This window comes from Lactuca saligna, chromosome 4 (assembly GCF_052625555.1).
Source record: "Lactuca saligna cultivar CGN05327 chromosome 4, ASM5262555v1, whole genome shotgun sequence".
Lineage (NCBI taxonomy): Eukaryota > Viridiplantae > Streptophyta > Magnoliopsida > Asterales > Asteraceae > Lactuca > Lactuca saligna.
The window spans coordinates 259,541,769-259,550,097 of NC_136420.1; positions in this window are offsets into that span (position 1 = coordinate 259,541,769).

The following is an 8,329-nucleotide window of genomic DNA, read 5'->3' on the forward strand; positions in this document are numbered from 1 at the left end:
AGTAGAACAACCACTTGAGTAAACAAATGGAGACGGTATCTCTAACGGAAGCAAGAGGGCAGCGGCGGAGTTGCAACAGTGGCGACTTGAAAAGCCAAGAGATCGGAAATGCAATGACGACCGATGGCTTAGGCGCAGTACTAAGGAAACGATGGTGAGATGGCGGAAAAGAGGTGGCGGCAACGATTATGGAACGGTCTAGCAAGCACACGGTGGCAGCAACCCACCTATCTTCGTTTCCCGGTGGCCCTCATGGTCGTCGGTGACAAGAGCTTCAACAAGGTGTTGCGACTTCGACGACAGCGAGCAGCGGCGTCGGAGATGAAGAAATGGGTGTGGCGGCTGGTAACCGAACATGGAGAGGGTTCGGCTGATACACATGGTTCTAGGGTTAGGGTTTCTTAACCCTTAAATACTGCTCCCATTAGAACTTTGCCATAAAGCACTTCCAGCCCCTCCATCACCTTCTTCTTTCAATCTAAATCTGAAAATTACCAAATGGCCCCCTCCTCTTCAAAACCGATTACAAAGAAGATCCATATTTTACTTTTTAGCCCCAAACATTAAAAATCTATTACAACTTATGTGCAAAATTTACCAATTTAACCATTGCTTCCATAATTCTTCACAAATTCGATTCCTAATTTACCAGACAGCCCCTTAGCCCCAAAATCTCTTCAAATGAAGTCCCAAAAGTTACCATTTAGTCCCTGCCTTCATAAATATTTATAAAATGAGTCTGAAACTTATACTCTTAACCCCCAACTTCTGAATTGTGCCAATTAACTCCTCGAAACCAAGACCCTGTATATATGATTATTTATTTTAGGGCTACCATTCATTAATTATTTTATTTATTTATTTAATAAATAAACCGGGTGTTACAAATCTCCCCCACTTAAATTAGATTTCATCCTCGAAATCATTCCTTACCCTTCCTTACATGCTAACCACTCTAGTAATATGGTCATAACTCCGTTCTAAAACCCAAAAACAAAGGAACTTCTTACAACAAGATCACATCTACTCCGTCTAAATCTATTGTCTTGAGATTGTCTGATTCCCTGACAGACCAGTCATACGGAATCATCATCGTTGAATCCTATCCATTTATCCCTCAACTAACTACTTATCTTTTGATCAGTCGTGGATCCTACTATAAAACCGGGTCACTGACCCAAATATCCTTGCATATTGTAGAGCATAACCCAAGCAATCTGCTATTCATCCGTACTTACAACCTAAAACACAAATATTAATGCTGCCAAAAACGCTAGAACTACCTGACACTAAACTGCCTGAAGCGATATGTTGCTACATGGTAGCTTCCCAAACTCTATCGAGACCTTCCTGGTCTCCATTCATCCATCAGTAATCTGAAATATCGAGTTCCTGCCCGGCTGCGGAGCCAAAGGACTCCCACTTAGTCACCTCACACGACTTATGAACGAAGTCCTCCACTGGAACTAGTTGCCACTAGTTACCATGCCAATGTGGCTCTAACTACTCCTCGATCCAAGCGATCGGGACCATATGTCGAATCCCGACTTTACCAATTATACGCTAGAAGTGATTGCTACCTAACCGATGGTAGCCTTATATGACAAGCAATCTTATACAGTCCATTGCTTCCCTGATCGCACAACTGTAGTGGCACTCCTATAATCGTATCACTAACTCAACCAGATCCAATCCGACTATGAAATTTTGAAATCCAGTCCGTGAATTTCCATATTCTTACTACTAGACCCGAACTAGTGGGTACCACAATTCCTCCCGCATTCCTACAACATGCTCATGTCACCAACCAGTCTAGCGAGGCTATGGCTACACTCGCAATCTCATGACACTCTATCACCATTTTCCAACCCTTGTGAATGCTACGGATACCCCCGCAGCCTCACAACACGCCCCATACTTCCTGATCATTAGTGAATGCTATGGCTGCCCCTGTAGTCTTACAACACTTTCCATGCTATCTGTTCACTAGCGAATGCTACGGCTACCCTGTAGTCTTACAACACTTCCCGACCGGGTCGATATGCACTCGACCTAACACTCAACTGAACTTGAGCCCCAACTGGAACTCTAACCTAGTTCCCAAAACCTGCTATTTCTCGCCAAGTCAAAGCATGAACCAATGTTGGAATGTTTACTGAACTTCCAACTCATCCAATCCTCGACCTAGACGGTCACTCACACGTCTTTCCCCCTTGACGGGGATACGAAACTCAACCTAGTTTCACTCCTATTTCTGCTCCTGGACACTTGATCGATTATCCCCCACTTAGCTTCAGCTGAGCCTTCACGGTTCGTGGGAATTAAAGGACTCCCAATCCTTCTCTCTTCCTAGTATCCCACTGATGACACCCTGTGATTACTAATGCTAGCGATCAATCTCTTCCTAGTATCCCAAAGATCGCCTAACCTTTGAAATCTTGAAGAGTACTCCTGAAATCTGGTCCAGTCTGACACCTCAATCCACTTCCCATGCTGACAACCAGAGGCCTTAATCTTCACTCTGGCTGACGAATCCTCATTCTCACTTTCATTCTTGTAGCATTACTGAACTCTAACTGAGCACAACCCATGCAAAAATGCAATTCTCTCTAACATTCAATGACCAAACACCCATACATTTAACACTCACAACTAAGTCCACTGTCTTAATGCTACCAGTCCTCCTCTAGTAATGGTAGTGCCTTGAACTCCAAAGTTCCTTCGTAGGCAACTAACGACCATACCTAAACAATTATAGAGCCACTGAACTCTGACTTTTCTTGATAACTATCGCTCTAATCCTGACCCAACGTCCTCTGAGTAATATTTTTGTACCGATCTCGTCAAAGATCCAGAGTGATAATGGTACACGTAGAACCCACCTCGTAGGATACGTCCCTCTGTGGGTTCTTCTTCCATCAAGTACCTTTCGGCATGTTGGATGTCATATATGATCCTTGAAAATCCAAACGCTAACAGAAAACCGACTTGAGATCTGTCCTGTCAAAGCTCACTCACAAATCCAAGGCGATACAGATTCCCAATATCCACCTTGAAGTGGAAAAAGATAACATATCCGCTTACTTCTAGAGGAATACTTATCACCTTTAGCTGACTGACCAACCCTGCCACACCCGTAGCAATCTAAACCCTTGGAGTGACAAACTCCCTTATGCACTCTCTTGTACGTGCTACACTGTCTCAGGCCCTGCTGGCATTTCGCCCGATGATCAAAAGTCATGGGTCTCTTCTCGAGACCCTCTTTTATATGCACCTAGCATGCACCTCTCTCCTTAAGGTGCTCCAAATGGATATCGCATCTGAAACTTCTTGGAAATCATATCCCCCAAGGTTTGATACCCTGCCACGCTCACTAGCTCACTTGCCAATGGCTAAGCTGCAACAACTGGAACATCCTCGGTCATCAAACCGGGTCACAAACTCCTCCCCGAAGCTTCTCAGATTCCCCAAGACTCTCACCGATTCGAGTATGGATCCTGTGCTTTCAGTAGTACGGGCCTAATACTACCTTCCACACCTATCCATAATTTCCTCAGTAATCCTCCAGGATCCTCCAAGTCGCTTCCTCAACTGGAACACCCAGGTCTCACTAAAGCTCAATACTAGTTCACTGAATCATATCCTAGGCTTCCCTAGGTTCCCGAACTCACCCGATCCTCAGTTGCTAAAGGACTTCCCACTAATGTCAACTAGATACCTCATGAATATAGCCATTCGCGATTTAGCATATTCACTTAGTAGCTACCTCACATTACCAAGAGTCCCTCGAAGCACAAAGCAAGCAACATTCAGACATTGGGAAATCTAACCAACATGTTCCAATCAAAACAGTTTATCCTCATATCAGGGATCTATATTAGCATGTAACTCCAACATCGCATACAATCAGACATAACCTAAATAGGCTATCCTATCACTGACTAATCAGTACTATCATGTAATTCAGCAAGCACATACAATAAGCACATAAGGCATCCTCCTAGATCCTCAACCTTAATCTAGCATGCAGTTCTCATAATCATATATCAGGCATACAAGGCATCAACCTAGATCCTTAGCCCTAATCTAGCATGCAGTTCTCAGAATCATATATCAGGCATACAAGGCATTCTCCTAGATCCTTAGACCTAATCTAGCATGCAATTCTCAGTTTCATATATCATATCACATAACATGACAAATATAGGTATCTTGGGGAAAACTTACTTGAGCTCGGCTGATTGCACGCATCATACACCTTTTTCTTTTCAAAGTTCTTTTATCCTTTCAAATTCTTTCCAAACTTCCTTTATAAAATGATCTTACTTTTGAAAATTTTCATACCGAGTTCTCAGTTTGAGTCCAGATACACCCGTGAGTGTGCCTGAATCCCTCAAACCAAGGCTCTGATACCAGCTTGTAACATCCTAAAATTCAAGGCCCAAAAATTTCATTTTTAATTAGGTTATTACATAAAATCAAAGTGTGAATAATCAAAATATAATATTATAAAACCATATCAGAGTATAATCCCAAGGATCTCGTGTGCGGAAAAACATAGTGTGATGCGCTACGATCAAGCCGGCTCCTTTCCTTTGAAACAAAGTACCTGAAACCAAAGCTGTAAACCGTAAGCACGAAGCTTAGTGCGTTCCCAAAATACCACACATACATATTAGCCACTCGAGGATATAGCTCTATAAGACCTTCCGGTCAATGTGTCTCAGTGGGACCCTCCGGTTCTATAACTCTGGTAGACCTTCCGGCCCCTTACCTTTTGGCCTCAACTCTGATCGCCTTCCGGCCATAACTCTGATTGCCTTCCGGCCATAACTCTATCGACCTTTCGGTCCCAAATCATATCACATATACATAACACATAGATAAGAACATATATCACATAAACAAAATGCACAATATCACATAGACAAAATGCATAATATCACATAATTTAGTGTAAGCACACAAGACCTTCCAGTTACACATAATTACCACTCTAGGTAAGGTATAGTGAGAGGACCCACCTGACACTGTTGAAGTCCCGCAGACTCAATCCCCCACTGCTGAGGTCCTGCAGACTCAACCCCAGCTGCTGGATGACAGATTCCCGATCTGTCAATCATCAAAACATCACCCAATTAATAATTGGATCCCACTACCTAACCATAAGTACCTACTTTGGATAATTACTACTTTGTCCCAGGCTTGGCTTTATTTAAGCCCAAGGCCCAAAGTCAATTAGGAATCGAACCCGAACACATGGCCTAATTTTCCAAATTGGGCCCAAGCCTATACATGGTCTTGTTCTAAGGCTCATCATCATATAATCATTAAGGCCCAAACTGTGGTCCAACTATGGCACAATATTCCAAATTGGGCCCAAACCCCTTACATGGGCCTTACCCTAGGCCCATTAATTTATTCTAGACCATTAGCTTGATCTTGGATGGTCCATTATTATCTTAATCATTTAGGCCCAATAGAAAGGCCCAATAATAAACCCAAGTGAAACTAGGGTTTCCCATAAAATGATGATTAGGGTTAAGTTTCCTACTTAACCCATTAAGGACTTAATCCATTAAGTCCAATATTACTTAGATTAATTTCTTGCCAATGATTATTATTTAATATCTCCAGCTATTAAATAATTCCCGTATGTCCCGATTAATTCCCCAAATTAGGGTTTTGATGGCGTTAGGGTTTTCCAAACCCTAATTAGGGTTTCCAACCCAAAAACCCGCCCATTTATTAATTGGTTGGGCTTTTAGATCAATTAGGGCTTTATTGGGCCTATTAAGCCCACTAGAGTATTATTAAGCCCATTAGGCTTCATTGGGCCCATTAGGACTTCATTGGGCCCATTAGGGTTTCTAGCACCCCAAATTAGTCAACACAACCAGGAAAAGCACACCGCCACCCGACACGACGGCCGATGGAGGCAGGAGGCGGCAGCCACCACCTAACAGTGGTGGTGATGGATTTTCTTAAGTATTTAGATTTGTTACAATTAAAATACCCAACCGATTAACACACGCACACCCTAATCTAATTGCAAAACATATACATACAAAAGTACACCCACCGGCGGTGTTACACGGTGGCATGAGGCGATAGCCACCACCTTACAGTGGTGGCAGTGGTTCCTTTAGCTTACAACATGCAGCAACACCACACACACCCATGAATACGTCCACAGCCTCCTCCCATGGTGGATGGTGGTGGCAAAATAAAACAGGAACGACAGTTAAGGCTATTCCCACGACACCCTTATCCTTGTCGGAGGCAGCAACGTCCAGTAGCATCGTCGGCGGCACATCCGCATGACGGCGACTGAAGTGAGTGGAAGAACCACTTGAGCACACAAATGACAATCATATCTCGAACGGAAGCGAGAGGGAAGCGGCGGAGATGCAATAGTGGAGACTGGAGAAGGCATGAGGTCGGCGAAGCAACGACGACCGGTGGCTTGGGCGTAGTACTAGGGAAACAACGGTGAGATGGCGGAAAGGAGGTGGCGGCAATGATTGTGGAGCGGTCTAGCAAGCACACGGTAGCAGCAACCCACCTATCTTCGTTTCCTGGTGGCCCTCATAGTCGTCGGCAGCAAGAGCTTCAGCAAGGTGTTGCGACTTTGATGGCAGCGAGCAGCAGCACCGAAGATCAAGAAATGGGAGTGGCAGCTAGTAACCGATCATGGAGAGGGTACGACTAATACACATTGTTCTAGGGTTAGGGTTTCTTAATCCTTAAATACCGCTCCCATTAGAACTTTTCCATAATGGCACTTCCAGGCCCTCCAGCACCTTCTTCTTTCAATCTAAATCCGAAAATTACCAAATGGCCCCCTGCTCTTCAAAATACATTTCAAAGAAGATCCATATTTTACCTTTTAGCCCCCCAACATTGAAAATCTATTACAAGTTAGGTGTAGAATTTACCAATTTAACCCCTGCTTCCATAATTCTTCACAAATTCGATTCCTAATTTACTAGACAACCCCTTAGCCCCAAAATCTCTTCAAATGAAGTCCCAGAAGTTACCATTTAGTCCCTGCCTTCATAAATAATTATAAAATGAGTTTGGAACTTATAATTTTAACCCCCAACTTATGAATTGTACCAATTAACTCCTCGAAACCAACACCCTGCATATATAATTATTTTTAGGGCTACCATTCATTCATTATTTTGTTTATTTATTTAATAAATAAATCAGGTTTTACATTAGTTAAGTAGAGATGTTTATCTGGGATAAAGAAGATGATTTTCTGAACATCCCCTTCCTTTTTGTTGTACACTACACGCCAATGCTCTTTCCTAATGACTCACAACTTCAGTTTGTGAACATCCTTCGGTTATTCTTCAGGCTTTAGAATCGGCCTTCTCTACAAAACTGAGGCTATCTCTACATCCATCTTTGCAATGTCATGGATATAGTAGATAATCATCCTTCTTAAATGTGCAATAAATGGCTCGTAATTCTACTCATCTTTCAAGACAATGTTGAACAGGGAAACCCAGTCATAAGAATTCATAAAGGGTTAGTCCGCCAGAGTGAACTCATCCAAAACTTTATTAGCTCCATGAAATCCCTTGAATTTCATATTTACAAAATCTTCAGTCGAAACAGGTGCACAAACTTTCACTCCCATAATCCTCTTTAAATTCCAAGTCAGATATTGAGGCTTAGCACACTTCAAATACAAAGCAATGAGTTTCTGATTCACTGCCTTGTTGGAAATCAATGACTTTTTTATCTTCTTAAAACAAGGAAATAGAAAAGCCCTGGGAGTGATGGGAAAATAAAATTAAGAGTTTGCATTATTATTCAGATCAAATGAGATCGAAGGTTCAAGTCAATAGATGCTCGGATTGTCAATGGCTTCTTTCTTAATTCCTTCCATCGTCCATGGAGGGAATAGTGACTTCTAAGTTTCAAGCACTATTTTTTCATTTTTAGCTTCAGCCTCTCATGCTTTTAACTCCTTCCGAATGCTAAGAAGAGCATCAAGTTCGCTGTCACGCTTCTTCCTCACTAGCTTCTCTGATTCGGAAAGCTCTTCTTCTTCCTCGTCATCATCAATTATTTTCTCTTTTTATTTGTTTGATGTAGAAGCTTCATTACCCTTCCGATGAGTGTAATTCTTCAGTTTTTGCTATTGTTCTTCGGTCATTTTCTTTGGCTGAGGCTCTTTGTCTCCCCCTTGTTTCTGAAAAGCATTTCTTCCCGAAATACCTTCAATTTGATTCAGCATTGTGAAGACTGGTTGAAGCTTGTCGAATAGCTATTGTTTGATCGAGATTGTAAATAAAGAATCACGTGTCTCAAC